Genomic DNA, 18577 nt, shown 5'->3' with positions numbered 1-18577 from the left:
ACCGAGTGAAAATGGGCGAGTGAGTACACTAACTGCGTGTTTTCGTTAATCTGACGCCCACCTATTCTATTCTACAAGTCTAATTTGCCTGACACGCAGCTGGGTTGAAGGCAGACGCAAACTTTGTGCGGGGGTGCACTTAATACCTTTCAGCGTTTCTTTTGACGAAAATGTAGTGCATGGTAGTACTTTTAAGCACAAGCAATGAGCATGCTTTGCCACTTTCAACGTAGTACCAAGCTTTAGTGCTTTTGGCGGCGTCCGTGTCTTGAGGTTACGTGCTCTCGTCTTTAAAATGTAGTAAATGACACGGTGTTCTTCAACAGCTGGCGAGAATTCCGTGCTTTCATTTCAGTGTCGACTTCCGTGTATGTGGATTTTCTTAATTGATAGTATCTGACTAGCAACGTCGTACTGCCTTACAAAAAGCAATGTGTTTAGCCGACCTTTCGCTACCTGACGTGTAATTTTCTTTACTTGTGAAATAGGCGCTGAAAGAGAAGCTATATAAGATATGCCACCATTCGAACGTTGGTCTGTACTGTGCTAAAGGGCACATCGAATGATGCTTTTCTGTTTTGCTCAATGCCTCCATACGTAGTTACTGTCGTCGTATCCCTGCGGGTCGACTGCTTTGAGAGGGCAGAGTCATGAATCACTTCTTATGGGAGTTCCACCTTCAAACTTTTCTCACAAAGGTTACAGCCGTGTGTATTTCCCCTACGCACGTACGCGAACGATAGATGCGATCCATACATACACGTAGGGGTATGTGCATACTAATTTATATATACACGTCTACATATGTCACCAAAAACTGTGGAGCTCACTCAGGCTCACTCATGAAATATGACTTCGTCTTTAGGGCTCACATGGACACAGACTCACGAAAATATTAATTAGCCGGACTCACTCAGACTCAGACTCGCGGCTCGATCCGAGTCTAAGTGAGTTTGAGTGAGTCGACTCATGAGTGACTTTGCCGACCTATGCACGGCTATGAAACTTTAATAAATGCGAACTAGCAACACATAAACGAAAACTTAAGAAACCTTCTTGCTGAGATGCCCGACAGCGTTTTGATATATCATGTCTCTGAAAAGATTCGTGAAGAAATCCACGTACAATATTCTAAGGGTTAGAGCCAAATAGGCCTTTGACGTACAAGGAGAGAGTTTCAAGGCTGTTGATTGTATGAATTAGCAATTCAGCGATAATTAAGATATCGTGAGCTATAGTGAATTTTATGACGTTCTTTCAGAAAAAAAATGCGCTGACCGAGAGTGTCCGTGGGTGACGTGGGAGATTATACTTTTAAAAAGAAAGAATACACGACAACGCAAGCGTGGAATATCTAGCAAACTACATAGACTTACCGCCACGTTAAACAACAATGTTTCTACCTCGAAGTCTCCCTTCTATTCAGAAATGCTACCTTCCTTCATGCAATCAGAGCCAAAAACATTTTGGCGCTATTTGTCAAATCAGCATTCCGATATCTCCCAGATTGCATCGTGTAATAAAATTATCACGTAGGCAGACCAAATAGCCGATAAAATGAACGCTTTCTTGTACTCCGTTTTCACGCATGGGTCCTCTGGAGGAACTTTGCCATCATATTCTTTTATGGACGTTATGCCAGAATTAAATATAAATCTAGAAAATGTCGATTGCTTACTAAGCAAACGACTAAGAAAGGCTAAGGGAAAATAGACAACCACCCATTTGTAGCACGAAGCCACAAGGAAATCCATACGGATTTCTCAGAAATAAAGCCTCTTAGTTGCCGAAAAATTCGTCCTGGTCCGGGGATCGAACCCGGGACCAACGCCTATCCGGGGCGGTCGCTCTACCAATTGAGCTAACCAGGAAGCTAGCAATTGGCAGCGCGAGGGCGAATTCATCGACAACTCGAAGCAACTGGACACATATTGCAAATCAGTTCTGCGGAATCCCGCAAGGTGGCGGAAGGGGTTAAGAAAGGGAAAATAGACAACCACCCATTTGTAACACGAAGCCACAAGGAAATCCATACGGATTTCTCAGAAATAAAGCCTCTTAGTTGCCGAAAAATTCGTCCTGGTCCGGGGATCGAACCCGGGACCAACGCCTATCCGGGGCGGTCGCTCTACCAATTGAGCTAACCAGGAAGCTAGCAATTGGCAGCGCGAAGGCGAATTCATCGACAACTCGAAGCAACTGGACACATATTGCAAATCAGTTCTGCGGAATCCCGCAAGGTGGCGGAAGGGTTTTCGGCAACTAAGAGGCTTTATTTCAGAGAAATCCGTATGGATTTCCTTGTGGCTTCGTGCTACAAATGGGTGGTTGTCTATTTTCCCTTTCTTAACCCCTTCCGCCACCTTGCGGGATGCCGCAGAACTGATTTGCAATATGTGTCCAGTTGCTTCGAGTTGTCGATGAATTCGCCCTCGCGCTGCCAATTGCTAGCTTCCTGGTTAGCTCAATTGGTAGAGCGACCGCCCCGGATAGGCGTTGGTCCCGGGTTCGATCCCCGGACCAGGACGAAAGTTTCGGCAAGTAAGAGGCTTTATATCTGAGAAATCCGTATGGATTTCCTTGTGGCTTCGTGCTACAAATGGGTGGTTGTCTATTTTCCCTTTCTTAACCCCTTCCGCCACCTTGCGGGATTCCGCAGAACTGATTTGCAATAAGCAAACGGCGTTAAGAAGCCTGCAGGTCCAGGTAACATTTCAAACACTTTCAAACACATGCGCCGCCTTGGTTTGACCACAGACCCATACTGTGATAACAGTGGTGCTCTAGAAACAATAGAGCATATCTTATTAGAATGCCAGGCATACAGAGAAGAAAGAACTTGTCTCCAAAGTAGAATATGCTCAACTTCCCAAGCAGCGCTAGATCTCGGGAATCTACTTGGACCGACGTCTTCTCCTTCTCAGCAACGTAAATTTAAAAATTTCTGTTCGGATTCCTCGAGGACATTCACCGAAATGATAATTTAACTTACATCAGCATCATTACGTTGCGACATATACAAATCACGATTATGTTATATTTTTTTCTTCTCCTTTCCTGCTCTCTTCCTCCGAGGGCTTTCTCTCATCAATCCCCTCCCCTATACACAGTAGCATGTAGGCGCATTTTTGTACGCCAGCAGAATACTCTGTTTTTTACTAAAGAGCTTTCTCTTTCTCTCTCTCAAACACTTTGCTTAACAAATATTCGGATATGGTGAGCCGATATCTGAACAAAATATACATTAGCACCATATCTAAAACCAGTGTTGCGGAGTTGCCACTCCGGAATTGGAATGAATCCGGAACCATTCCACATTTTCGCGACCCCGGAATGGAATGAGGACAACGCTTGGAGGAATGGAATGGGAATCAAATTAAGCGCATTTTGCCCGGAATGGAATGAGAATGGAATTACGACTTTTTCTGAAAATGCAGCACGTTTTCGTATTCGCGCTGTTTTTCAAACTTCAAACATTATTAAGTCAGAGCATCGAAGTTAACAATAAAAAATGGCTTCGCAGATTACAAGCACGGTACGTTTATAAACAACGCGCCTACTAAAATTCTGTGCTTATTCCGTATTCGATGCAAAGGCACAAGGTGCCCGAGCGGCGCACTGTTCTTACTAATACCCAGATCTAGAAGGTTTTATTCCTCATTACCCAAATCTTCGTTTTCTTCGTATCCACGACTGCTCCAGAGGCGTGGCAAAACTGCTTAGTCTTCTTGAACACTACTTTTTTCAGCATAAAAATACGCTACGTCGTCATTGCACGAGATATGTCACCAAGCAACTATCCCTCAACCTTGGTAACGTGTTTTGCGTACTTTTACTGTTAGTAATGCGCCTGGTGACATCAGCTTTATGGGCGCTCATTCTTAACTCGATAAAACTATCAAGATGCATTTCCTACGTTGAGGAATTACAGGAATGAAATTAACTGCCCGGTCGTTCCCGGAGTGGGAATGGGCTAAGTTTTTTTTCATTTCGAGGAATTGAAAGGAATAGAATTGCGGCAAGATCTAATTCCTCGGAATGAATTGGAGGCGCCCATTCAGCAACACTGCTACAAACACAACACCTTATGACTGGAGTACGGCTAAGATCACCCCATACACAAATCAGGATCGAAAATCGAAGCTAGTAATTGCCGCCCCGTCTCACTAACAAGCATGTGCTGCAAAGTATTAGAGAACATATAATTTTTAAAGGCATTATACATACCTAGAGAGGGCCACCTACTCTACTCTCAGCAACACGGATTTAGGTCTGGCTTGTCAACGGTCACACAGCAAGCCCCGATTACCAACGATGTTGCAAATGTACTCAACACAAGAGGACAAATAATGCCGTTGTTCTAGATTTTACGAAAGCGTTTTATGTCGGTCCCCCATCATGACCCCATTATAAAAATACAAGCCGTCGGTATTGAACATAACGTTATTAAATCGGTAATGCCTTATTTGAAAAATCGCAAACAATTTGTTTTCCTGAACAACAATACCTGGAGCAGCCTTCACGTCCTGTCAGGCGTGTTACAAGGATCCCTCTTAGCGTCTGTTTTGTTTCTTATATGTATTAATGACATTCGTTTTCGCGTCGACTCATCCGTTCGAATAAGGCTTTTCGCCGATGACTGCGTGGTGTACACGACGGTAAATCAAACTGATGACCAGTTTATCCTTAATCGCTCGTTACAAAAAATGGAGGAAGTATGGTGCTCTCAATGGGGAATGACACTAAAATCAAGGAAAACTGGAACTACAAGCTTTACAAATAACAATATGCCTCTTGACTTTCACAATACATTACGAAATTTCAAAATCACTGAAAGTGATCAGGGAGAATACATGGGAGTTAAAATAACATCCAGCGTTAGTTGGTAACCAGATATTGTGAGTATTTGTTCGGAATCGCAAAGAAAGCTGTCGTTTCTCAAGACAAACGCTCCACCTGAAGTGCAGCTAATCGCCTACAAGACGCTGATTAGACGAGCGCTGAAGCATGCTGACACCACGTGGAGTCGCCATCAAAATTTCTCATCAGCAAAATTCAGAGAGCCCAAGATTTAACAGTCCGATTTGTGTTTTCACATTATTCCAGTGTTACCACCCTGCGTAAAAATCCAAACTATATTGTCTTCATCAACGTTGAATTATTTCGAAACTCAAATTTTTGTATCTTTTGTATTATGAGCATTATAAAACATCCAGAACAGAACATCTCGTTGAACCGTTCAGACACTCCTCAAGAACAAACCACAACAAGACAACCCAGATACCTAAAAGTCACAACAATATTTAAAAAAAACTGCTTTTCCATCATCAATAGCATACTGAAAAAAAATTTCGGCAGATCCCACGTACCGTGGGAATCAATGTTATGCGAAGCATGCACGGGATGGTGACTCTGGCGCTTTTTTCACATTGAGCGAAACGTTACGAAATGACGCTATAGAAATGTGGAAGTGGTATACGTAAATTCATATGTTGAAGAGTCGCATATGTATTATATAACCAGTTGTTTACAGTTGCGTAACGATGCCAACAGCAACATGGGTGTTCCCAACACCAGACGCGGTAAGCTGATATGTAGTGCTTATATTCTTCAATACTGGATAGAGCAAATCCGAACAGGACAAAGAAGAGACACAGACGCACGGGACAGGCGTTACTCGCAACTAAGTTTTATTTAGGAAAGTTTCCCTGGATATGTGGTAAGCAGCCGAGTGGCACGCGCAGGCGCACTGCACATACGTTGCAGTTGTTACAGTTGCGTTACAGTTGTTATGCTTATACTAGTCCGTTATGAATGACGGAGAACGCTCGCACGTTTCACAAACCTGTGCGTATGTGTAGGAGGGGTTCTGGACAGTTATTGAGCAAGGTCATCATCAGCGTGATCCATGATCACCAGAGGCTGGAACAGACTTGTTATCGGATTCGTTCGTGATCGCAGCTATGAGGGGTCTAACTGTAGTGAAGTGCCAGGTGTAGTGCACCTGGTGGAAATCCTGGATTCCTCTTACGATGAAATGATCTATGACGCCTCCTGTCATGGACGTGGCAGCGAGGTCTTTCGATGCCCTCTCCACATTCGAGCCGTCTTTCGCGCAATATAAAGAGGCGTTGTTGGGTCTTGATAAATTCATGTTGAAGTGACCGGTAATGATGAGAGGCCTGGTTCCCTGCTCAGATTTATTGTAGGAAGCATTCACTCTGATTTCTGCGTAATCAACGAGTGCATAGTAGTTGAGCGTCTTCCAGGGGCGTTTGGTCTTCAGCTTCTTCACTTTCCTCGCGTCCGCCGCGGTGGTGTAGCGGTTACGGTGCTCGGCTGCTGACGCGAAGGTCGCGGGTTCGATTCCGGCCGCGGCGGTCGCATTTCGATGGAAGCAAAATGCTAGATGCCCGTGTGCTGTACGATCTCGGAGCACGTTAAAGAATACCAGATGGTCAAAATTGCGGAACCCTTCGCTACGGCGTCTCACATAATCACATCGTGGTTTTGAGACATAAATCCCCAACAATTATTATTATTGTTATCACTTTCCTTGCGTGTCAATGTGTGTGTTCGCGGTTACTGTGTCGGTTGAGGGTTTGTATCACCTGTGGCACATACCCGCATATCATGAACTCTGGTAAGCGGGTATGTGCCACACGTGACTGAGAGAAAGGGTTTCATGACGTACGCGACAGGTATTTTGCCTTATTCACGTCATGACCAGTGAATCGTGTTCGCCATACACTGATCCCCTACTATGCCAATTTTGGTGTATTAGAAGTTATGGAGATGACCAGGAGAGCGCCCAGACGTAGGCGGCTAGATAGATAGATAGATACGTAGATAGAAACGCCCAAAGTGCCTGAGGTTCGCCAAGAAATGCTTCGCATTTAACAACCACTCTCTAGAAAAAGAAAGCGAGAATGGAGCAACGGGCTGCGTTCCTCCTTCGGAGCAGCGCCAGCGGAGAAACTTTCTCCTCAACCACGTGGTCTTGCGCGCGCGCGGAGTTACGTCGTGATTCCATGCTGCGACGAGCGGCCGCCCTCCGCGCTACGGATATTTATTTCGCAGACATTCAAAGCAGAGAAAAAGCGAGGGAGCGCGGCTGTTCAGACCGACTGCGTTACCTTCTGCTCGCTCCGCCTAGCTCCGCCGTGGACGGGTCGCCATCTGGCGGCACTACGCAAAATTGCGCGCGCATGTCTCGGGCCCTGATTGTCTCGGCCAACTTTTAAAGACGGTAGCCTTTCTTGGGATACTTGAACGCAGAAATTTTGGTCTGTCTGCCTGTCTGTGTGTAACACGATTCAGCCACCCGGCAAAGTTTAAGCAATTGGTGAACGCCCAGCCATCTTGAACTAGTAGCGGAGTTCGTATATGTGAACAGTGTCGGTCAAAAAAACAAATATTACGCATAACTGAGGCCGAACATGAATACGTAAGTATTATGTGGTATGTTTCTTTGCTAGAAAATATATAGACATGTAATTCTAAAGATCCCACTGCTTCTCAGGCTGCGCTGAAAATGCGACGCGATGAGCCACATGAGGCTATTCAGCATAAAGGAAGAGGACTCATGTAGTACGGCTGGCAGAAGGCTATCGTCTTTCGACGACACTTGCCGCGAAGCACGCAGATACGCGGCCAATATTTTCCGCGGGGAGAAAATCGGCCCGGGAGCGATCCGGGCAAGCGGCCGAGGCTTTTCCGCTTTTGCGGATAATCCGTGTCCGCTTTTCGGATCCGTCTCTCCGCGTTCCGGATTCGCGCTCGGCGTGCGCGTGCCTTAAGACTATCCAGCACTATCCGACCTCGGCCAGTCGCGTACGATTACTTGTACCTAGGATTGATGCGAGCAATACAAGAGTGACGTTGATTGTTTTGTTTTATGTGTTGAGCAACGTTTCTTTCACTTGTTTTTTTAGTATTTTTCTTTCAACTTCCGGCGCGCGCGGAATGCGCCGCATACTTTCGTGTGTCTCGTGTTGTTTGTATTTGCTTCTAATGAATACAGAACACCTTAGACTGTACACGAATAATTTGATCTTCTTCTGCTTTAACAGATTTGGCAACCGCACGCGTTTTTAGTTTAGCACGGCACTTGTGGTACTTATCAATACAAGAAGCAATATAAAGAAGCATGGAAGTTAGTTTTTTCAACATGTAAGCATACGTTATACCACTGGGCAGTGCATGCGTGAAACCGCGATAATATATAATTGCTGGAGCTTTGCGTGTCTAAATTACGATCAACTGGAGTTCTTTAACGTGCATCCGAACATTAACGTGCCACCACCTAAATGCGGCCGCACTGGCCGCATTTAGCGTTAAACTGCATCATAATTGCACATATCTGAAAAATAAGTCAGTGACTTCTGTCAATTAAGCCGAAATTCTCAATCACAAGGGTTTTAGATTGCGCATGCCATCCCTGAGAATTAGAACGGATTTTTACATGCGTGCAGTTTGTATTTATTAAATGCGAAGCATTTCTTAGCCAACTTCTGCGAGTTTGAGCGTATCTATCTATCTATCTATCTATCTATCTATCTATCTATCTATCTATCTATCTATCTATCTATCTATCTATCTATCTATCTATCTATCTATCTATCTATCTATCTATCTATCTATCTATCTATTTATCTAGCCGCCTACGACTTTGTGCTCTCCTGGCCGTTTCGTTAATTGGATGAATACCAAAACTGGTATGGAATAACATGACCATATTAGGAACATAAATGACAGGTCATAACATGATAATCATGACATGCATGTCATGAACAGCATGATATACATTCCACAGCCTTGGGGCTCTTGCGGCCATTCCGTTAATTTCATATACACCAGAACTGGTATGACGTGATCTCGAGGCGCTCGCGGCCGTTTAAATGAATGGATATATACGAAAACTGGTATGACGAGCCATTTCGACGTGACGAACATAACTGACACGTGGTAACATGAAAATCGTGACACACGTCTCATGCACGTCATGATTTACATGCCACGCTCATGACGCACTCGCGGTGGATTCGCTAGGTTCATATATACAAAAATTGGTATTGCGCGATGTGACTGTATGATGAACATGAATAGCAGGTGGTGACATGAAAACCATGATATGCATGTCATGTATGTCATGATTTACATGCCACACTCATGGTGCATTCGCGGCCGCTTCGCTGGCTTGATATACACCATATTTGGTATAGCGCGACGCGACTGTATGACGAACGTAAATTAGAGGTGGTAACATGAAAATCATGACAGGCGTGTCATGCAGGACATAATTTACATGCCACGCTCATGACGCATTCGCGGCCGTTTCGCTAGGTTGATATACACCAAAATTGGTATTGCACGATGTGACTGTACGAAGAACATGAATAACAGGTGGTAACATGAAAACCATGACATGCAAGTCATGGATGTCATGATTTACATGCCACACTCATGGTGCATTGGCGGCCGTTTCGCGGGCTTGATATACACCAAAATTGGTATTGCATGACGCGACTGTATGACGAACGTAAATTAGAGGTGGTAACATGCAAATCATGACATGCGTGTCATGTACGACATGACTTACATGCCACGCTCATGGTGCGCTCGCGGCCGTTTCGCTTGATTGATATGCACCAAAATTAGTATTGCGCGTTGTGACTGTATCAAGAACATGAATAACAGGTGATAACACGAAAACCATGACATGCATGTCATGATTTACATGCCACGCTCATGGTGCATTCGCGGACGTTTCGCGGGCTTGATATACACCAAAATTGGTATTGCGCGACGCGGCTGTATGACAAACGTAAATTAGAGGTGGTAACATGAAAATCATGACACGCGTATTATGCACGACATACTTTACATGCCACGCTCATGACGCACTCGCGGCCGTTTCGCTAGGTTGATATACACCAAAATTGGTATTACGCGATGTGACTGTATGAAGAACATGAATACCAGGTGGTAACATAAAAACCATGACATGCATGTCATGTATGTCATGATTTACGTGACATGCTCATGGTGCATTCGCGGCCGTTTCGCGTGCTTGATATACACCAAAATTGGTATTGCACGACGCGACTGTATGACGTGTTGTCATTAGAGGTGGTAACATGAAAATCATGACATGCGTGTCATATACGACATGATTTACATGGTACGCTCATGGTGCGCTCGCGGCCGTTTCGCTAGATTGATATGCACGAAAATTTGTATTGCGCGATGTGACTGTGTCAAGAACATGAATAACAGGTCGTAACATGAAAACCATGACATGCATGTCATGACTTACATGCCACGCTCATGGTGCATTCGCGGACGTTTCACTAGCTTGATATACGCCAAAATTGGTATTGCACGACGCGCGTGTATGACGAACGTAAATGAGAGGTGGTAACATGAAAATCGTGACAGGCAAGTCGTGTGCGACATGATTTACATGCCATACCCATGATGCGCTCGCGGCCGTTTCGCTCGCTTGATATACACCAAAATTGGTATGGCGCAACCTGACTGTATGAAAAACATATATGACAAGTGGTAACTTGAAAATTATGATATGCATATCATTTACGACATGATTTACATGCCACGCTCGTTGTCCGATCGCGGCCGTTTCGCTAGCTTGATATACACCAAAATTGGCATTGCGTCACGCGAATGTATGACGAACGTAAATGAGAGGTGGTAACATGAAAACCATAACATGCATGTCATGTATGGCATGATTTGCATGCCACGCTCATAGTGGACTCGCGGCCATTTCGCTCGTTTGATATACACCAGAATTGGTATTGTGCGATGTGACTGTATGACGAACATAAATGACATGTCCTAGCATGCGAATTATGTTATGCATGTCATGTACGGTATGATTTACATGACACTGTTATGGTGCGCATCCGGCCGTTTAGATAACTGGATATATACCAAAACTGGTAGGGCATGGCAGGAGTGCATGATGAACATAAATGACCGGTCATGCAGTGTATATACCAGAATATACGTTTCATTGGCATGGTATATACCACACTGTGCATGCACGGGTGCATGGCAAACATGCGATATATGGTGAACTAGCTGCCATGGCATGAATGACTTCATTTGGCTCAAAAATAAACACAGACATGTATGCAGCACTTTGCTGGCTGCTTCGCATTACATCGATTCCCACAGTGCGTGGGATCTGCCGCATTTTTTTGTTTTCCGGATTCTGCTTTGGCGTGCGAAACTCAACACAAAATGCACTTCCAGTGACAGCTGTGCACAGTAGGTAGTCACTAAGACTCTCACTAACTTTTGTGAAAAGCTTATTCCGTATTCCAAGCAATAGTAATCACCACCACAACGTCAACACACTTGTCGCACAATGACTGCAATTTGACATGCCAGGCGAATACCGCGACGTAACTGTAGCAGAATGGTATGTAGGTACTGCGCACTAAAATATTACAGAACACGTAGTGTGGGTAGCGTACTTTTCCATAATTCGCGCGGTGTAGTGTTAGTTCCTCTACTCATGTAATCGAGCTGCCGCGATGCCAAGAGCCACTGGCATCGCTCTCGAACGAACACCGTCCGGTGCAAGGCCATCTTGGCCATCTTGTCTTGTTTTTTCGCACGACCCGCATTCTAACGTACGTATACACAACTGAGACGGCCGTTCCCGCATCAGAAGCATTGTCATTAAATGGCTAGCAGTTGAACCAATCCATGCATGCCTCAACGTCATACTTGTCTTCAACGCGCTAAGAGATTGCTAACATATGTTAAGGCCAAAACAACCAACAAAGTCGAAGCGGCGAATGCGGCAAAATGTGGCCTGCGTGCCGCGCCCTCCCTCAGTAAAAGTAAAAGGATAAAGAAATCACAGGGAAATTTTATCTGTGGCTGCTGTCAACAGATGGTGCTAATTTCAGATGGTCGTTAGAATGTTATGCATGGTCTGGGTGTCATCGTTTCCACCTCAACTTAATCAACTCCGTAATTATAACGTTCAATATTACGCGGCTTTACATTAACTGATGAGCTTGGTCAAGTGATAGCTCCAATATAATAACGTCAGTGTATCTGATGATGCAGCCATGAAATGTACAGAGTTGAACAAAGAATTCACAGTTTCGCCGCAAAGGCGAAGCAACGAATGCGATAGCAACAAATTACAGTCACAAGAAGAACACCAAGCACCTCGATACTTACAGCGCGGCCATCAAGCGCAACGTACTCACGAAAACAACACGGGCAGGATGACCACGAACTAAAAACGGTAACAGCTCAACACTTGCAGCGCGCTGCGCTGCTCAAACACAACTAAGGACGCTCGTAAAGAACGCACAGGATGAGCGCCAACTTACAACTGTTCCAGCGGCGCGCTGAAACCAACGGTCTTATATTTTTTTTTTGTTTTCTTGAAAACTGCAGCGCGTGGAGTGGCCCATCCACGTCTGCTGCCGCGCAGGCGCGGAGAGAGAGGGAGAGTGGTTTGTGAGAGAAGAAATGAAAAGGAGCGCTATTTTCTGCCTTCTGTCGTGGGGGCACGGCTCAGCGCCCTTAGGAATGGGGCAGGGATAGTAAAGATGGTAGAAGAAAGGAAGATCGAAAGGAGTGAGTAGCCTGGCAAGAGTATCTTGTCAACGAAGGCGGAAGCACGAAGCCAAAGCGCTCGTCTATGGGGCCGAGGTCCGCAGAAGCCGGAAACTCGAGGAAGGCTCGCAGGGCTTGTAGCTTTGACCTTGCGGGAAAAAAGAAATCCTCCACCGTTGTCGCAGGGAGACCGAGCAGGCGATAGCGGCGCGCCATCAAGCATCGTTCAGCGGCCAGGGCAGGGCAGGCGCAAATCATATATGTTTCAATATTTCGTCGTCGCTGCATCTGCGGCACGCAGGCGATGAACAGAGACGCCTGGAAAACATGCGTGCCGCAGGCCAAGCGCTGCCGGTCCGCAGGCGAAGCAGCAGCCACCGCTCGCGTCTCTCCAGGCCGGTCTCTGGTAGGGGCGGCGGTGATTTGCCGCTGGCCACCCGCGTGTAAGGCACCACTGCCTCACAGATTTCACCAGAAGCACCGTTTGGGACGCTGGGGGAAGCCTCTAGCCTTCTCGTGCACCTCAGAGGGTTTAAACGCTCTCTGCAGGCAATATCGCGTGTGATACTGCACACGAGGAAACACCTCCGAGATCCGCATACCGCCAGCGTTAGATGCTGTATATAAATCGCTGGCCGTTAACATTTTACACGACCAGTGGCGCGTCGCCGAGTTGTATGAAGCGCCGCGCGGAGGATGGAAGGGTCGCGTGTTCGAATAGCGGTGGCGCACTTCAAAGCTTTTTCTTCTGATTTATTTTTATTTGTTGGTTTTATTTATATATACATACAAATACATCTTCGGGACATGACGGCGATGGCGAAAACCAGCAGAGATTGTCCATATAATTGCTATCGCAATAAAAATCCACGCATGTCACCCAATTGAATGATTATAAGTCGACGAAGCATTGGGGATCGTTCGGCAACGGTGAATCTCCCGTGACGTTGCCCACTCGCACATGTAAATGAGCGACAATGAGTGCGTGCAGATATATATACGATATTTATTGGTCATAAATTGTATATTGTGTTGAGATGTTGATTCCGTTTTCCCTTCATTATTACTGATTTGTGGTCCATGAAATGTAGAGCCAATACTTCTTCGATCGCATCTATCATGGATTTGGGAAAGACAAGGTCTATGCACGTCCCCCTGGTGGTAGCTCGCTGTACGCATCGCCTTTGCCTTTCGCGGGCGAGAGCGCGTTCACAGCTGTCTATGGCAGAAGAGAATGTGTGGTCTGGACTCTGGAATGTGTTTATATATGCCCATTTTCACTGCCGCACCCTATCGTGTATCTTTTTTTCACAGATGTCTTTTTCACTGCACCGCCCACTCGTGTATTTTTTGACAGATGTCTCGTTCTTCTCTGCAGCGCCCTTTTGTGGATCTTTCTTCCAGATATGTTTCTTTTTTTCGGTTTTTCGAACAAAAAAAACTGTTCAAGTGGTGGTTTCCTGGTAAAACATGTTTGGTTTTCGAAAGCCCGTAAAAACGTTGGCCGCGTATCTGCGAGCTTCGCTACAAAAAAAAAAAAATGTCGTCGAAACTTTCTTGGGATCTGTCTGTCTGTCTGTCTGTTTGTCTGCCTGTCTGTCACACGATTCAGCCACCCGGCCAAAGTTTAAGCATTTGCTGAACGCCTAGCCATCTTGAACTGTTAGCGGCATTCATACTTGCCAGCATTGCTGATCAAAAAGCAAATATACGCATATCTGAGGCGGAACATCAATACGTAAGTATTCAATTGCGTGTCCCTTTAAAGAAAATATATAGATACGTAATTCTATACACCCTAGTGTTTCTTACGCTGCGCTGAAAATGCAACGCTATAAGCCAGATGCGGCAAATAAACATAGAGGAGGAAGACTCATGTAGTACGGCCGGCAGAAGGCTATCGTCTTTCCACATTTGCAGCGAAGCACGCAGATACGAGGCCATTTTTTTTAACACGAAAATGTTTTATGGTGGGGTCCACCAAGACTTCAGCGACGTATTTCGGTCGCGGAAATGACGTCGAAGAAAATGTACGCGATAAGAAAAAAAAGTCCCATCAATGGGCATCGAACCCACGACAGCTCGTTCCGCAACAACAGATGTGCGCCGCGATATCCGCTGCGCCACGGTCACAGACTGCAGAGGCTTTACAAACGTTTCTTTTATATCTCACACTCTCCTCTCACAGTGATCTCGGTCAGCGGGGTGGTGTTGCCCTCTGGCAGCGGTAAAGTAAAGTAATTATTCATTACTGTGGCCTCCGCGATTAGCACTTGCAACGCGTCTTGCTACACGTCCGTCCTATTCGGCGCGTTTTCAGCAGAAGTGCAATTTTGTCAATGCCTTACCACGCCGCGAGGTGGCGACCTTAATCTAAGCGTCGTAAAAGCGTAGGCCTCGCTCATAGCATCACGCTAATCTAAACCAAAATAGCGCAGCGACGCGCGGCTGCCTCACTTGGCTGTAACACCGCGGTCCCCGCTTAAGCTCGTCCCGAGAATTGAGGCTGGTCTAGAAGGGCGGCAAGACGCGCTTTACGTTTCCTTGTATTCCGGCCGCGGTAGAGTGTTCAATTACAGATTAACATGCCGCGGGATGGCGACCATGTTCTGCGTCCAGTGTGCGACGCTGGCTATCACTGGTTGTTCTCTGATCACGCGTTCACCGTTAACTACTACAGCTACCACAAGGGTTCCTTTAATCATTGAACATGGACGTTAGTCGTCGGGATGGAGATGTACCACCAAGCAACAAAGTGGATGCGTCCACGTTATACGCTGCTACAGCTGCCAGATATGAATATACATTGTGCAATCTCTCTTCAAGCAATATCCAGTAAGCACTCAGTTACTTCTGTTAGGACACGCTTACTTTCGTGTTATTCCGATTCCCATGATGAAGGAACAACCACGCTTTTTTTCTGCCGGCCGTTTCTGCGCCGTTTCAGCGCGGCCTAAGAAAGAGTAGCATTTTCCGTGCAGTCTAAGAAACACTAGGGTCTTTATAATACGTATCAATGCATTTTCTAGTAAAGGAACACACCACCTAATATTTAGGTATTGATGTTACGCCTCAGATATGCGTAATACTTGCGTTTTAATCGACAATGTTCACAAGTATGAACGCAGATAGCAGTTCAAGATGGCGGAGCGTTCAGCAAGTGCTTAAACTTTGGCCGGGTAGCTGAATCGCGTGACAGACAGACAGACAGACAGACAGACAGACAGACAGACAGACAGACCAACATTTCTGCGTTTAAGTATCCAAATTTGACTATCGCCTTTAATAAAACCGCTTTTTATGCTTTCTCAGAAACAAATCATTTCTATTTCAAACTGATGTGTTTCCAAAACAACGGACACGACGCTAGGTGCTCTGGTCGGAATGGTAATCACCGATACGCTGGTCGGAACTGGTCGGTGCGCTGGTCGGAAATGGTTGGAATGGTAATCAAACGATACTCTTCCGCGGTTTCGCCTTTAGCGGCATCGGGTGACATCTGCCACACCGGGCACTTGGGAACTAGGCAACGCACAGTTCGGCACAATGCTGTCAACGAAAAAAAGTCAGTTTCACCGCAAGGGTGAAGCAATGACTGCGATAGTAACAAATTGTAGTGTTATACGAAGTCAGGCTGGCACCTAACTGTTTTGTATCCTGTCTCGCGTAACTACAAAACGCTGGTGTAAAACAATACGGCTCCTCCACGTAGAGATAGTCACTTCGCGTTGAGAGCGCAGCACGTAAAACGGCATACGAACCGTCCGTTGGGATGGCTGTCGAGAGAGCGCGTACCAGCGATCGCGACCCCGCGCCCTTAGATTTAAAGTTCGAAGTTTCTGCTTGCGCGACACCCCCCTCCCCCCACCTGACGTCTTTTCATGGCCATTAAACACGGGCGGGAATTTCCTCTCTGCTCTGACGGCAGGCCTCCCGAGCGAGGTGATGTTATCGCACGCGTCCTCCGAGGGGCGGAAATGGGCCGGCTCGATTGATCTCTACTTCGGCCGCGTTCATCTCCTCTGCTCGTGCGCTTTTACCCGCGGTAGAACATACGATGCGCGGGGAGATCTTATCAATGCGGCCTTCATACGGGAAGGACATGGCGGCGATGGCAATAACCCATCTAGACTGTCCATATAATTGCTAACGCAATAAAAGAAATATTCTAAACGCTTACCAGGCGACGCCTTCCGCCTCATCCGGCGGTAGCGCTTCGTCCAGGCCCTCGGATCCATCCTCGTATTGAGCAGGCCTCAGCGACGCACTTTCAATATACAATGGTGTATACGGATACGGCACTACATGAAGCGCATTGTTATGTCGCAAGAGCTCGCGCTCAAGGTTTGTTAGGTCATCCAGACTCATTGTACGCACTACACGAGAAACCATGGAACTGTTTGCTAGGCGATGCACGTAGTTCGTTGTAGCCATGGTTGCAACGCCGTCAAAAACAGCGATCGCAAGGCACTTTGTGTCGGCCACCATTAGGCGAGACTTCCAGTATGTCTCTATAAGAGGCGCGGTGATTGGAAACAGCCTTTGACGTCAGCGGGAGAGTGAAATGCGAAAGTGAACGTTTCTTGTAGTCGTCTGCCCGAGTTTTAAACTTTGAAGACCAGTAACATCTGTTTTGATGCCCCAATTATTTTAATTCTTTCTGCGTTCCTCTCGGCATTCATTACTACGCTCATTCCAGCGCTAAATAAGACATTGTAATGCAGCGACGGTCCCTTCATTTTTTTAAAGAGTGTATCATCATCTGTGGTGAATTGTGAAATGGTACAATCTCTTCCTCAGAAATCAAATATATAATTATGCTACATAATGTATTAGCACGTGAATAAATTATCAAAATTATCAGTAGGGCTACACGGCATATTATAACTCCTATTTTTTCTTACATCTTTTATTAAGTTTGTGTATTCACTCATGTGACTTAAATACTGTATCTTCGAAACTGTTGTTAACACTTCACCCACCACTGAATTGTTTTCTTTCTACTGTGTTCGTCCCATTGTAATTATCGTATGTACCACTCCTGCTTGGACCGAGGTCTGCAGTATGTTGAAATAAAAAAAATAGAACAAACTGAAATTTTTTCTGTAAAGGATCTGTTTATAGAGTTGTATTTTATGATAGTGTTATTATAGTGTTTGTGCCGTTTGTACACCGCGGTGATGCACCATATGCAGCATGTGCAAAGTGTGGAGTCGGGGCATTCACCACAAAGCCATGGTCCGCTTACGGCATATAAATCACCGGGCAATTAGTATCAACCAGCAGGACTCACAGGTTCTTCGGAGTCATAATCGACAGATACCTTCCTTGGACTCCACGCGCAAACTACGTGAAAAAGCGGCTGACTGTTATATGTCACTTGTTCAGGTTCCTTGCAGCAAAAACTTAGGGGGTGTCCGTAGAGTCTATGTTACAGCTGTACAGGGTATTGTTTATTGGATTCTTAGAGTACAGCTTACCTGCTATATCCAATAGTTGAAAAATGAACCTGCGCGCTATACAAAGCATTCAGTCCCAGGATCTTAGGATATGCTTTGCTTTATCGCGCTGCACGTCTACGGATGAAACCATTGCCGTTGCTTAGGACTATACGATCACGAAGCGCATCAGCGTTGAGACGATGCGTACTTACCTCCGGCAGTATGCCACGAACCCTTCCCAGCACCTAGCAAGCCTTGGTGCTGAAAGACCCCGTGCGACGTTTAGTGCAACTGTGTGTGCGTATCGTGCATCGTTTACGTCAAGGTACACACTTGCGGAAATGCGCTGTATCGTACGTGGTGTTTGAACATTCCACATGTACGTCTGACAATTCGAGAACTGCAGAAAAAATCATATTTACCTGCCCCGGCACTAAAACATTTGAGCGCACTCTTCCGGCGCGAAATCTTGCGCAATGTACATGTAATCACGTTCTCACCTCGACCGATGGTTCCAACACAGTGTC

This window comes from Rhipicephalus sanguineus, chromosome 2 (assembly GCF_013339695.2).
Source record: "Rhipicephalus sanguineus isolate Rsan-2018 chromosome 2, BIME_Rsan_1.4, whole genome shotgun sequence".
NCBI lineage: Eukaryota > Metazoa > Arthropoda > Arachnida > Ixodida > Ixodidae > Rhipicephalus > Rhipicephalus sanguineus.
Note: the sequence above shows the minus strand (reverse complement) of the source record.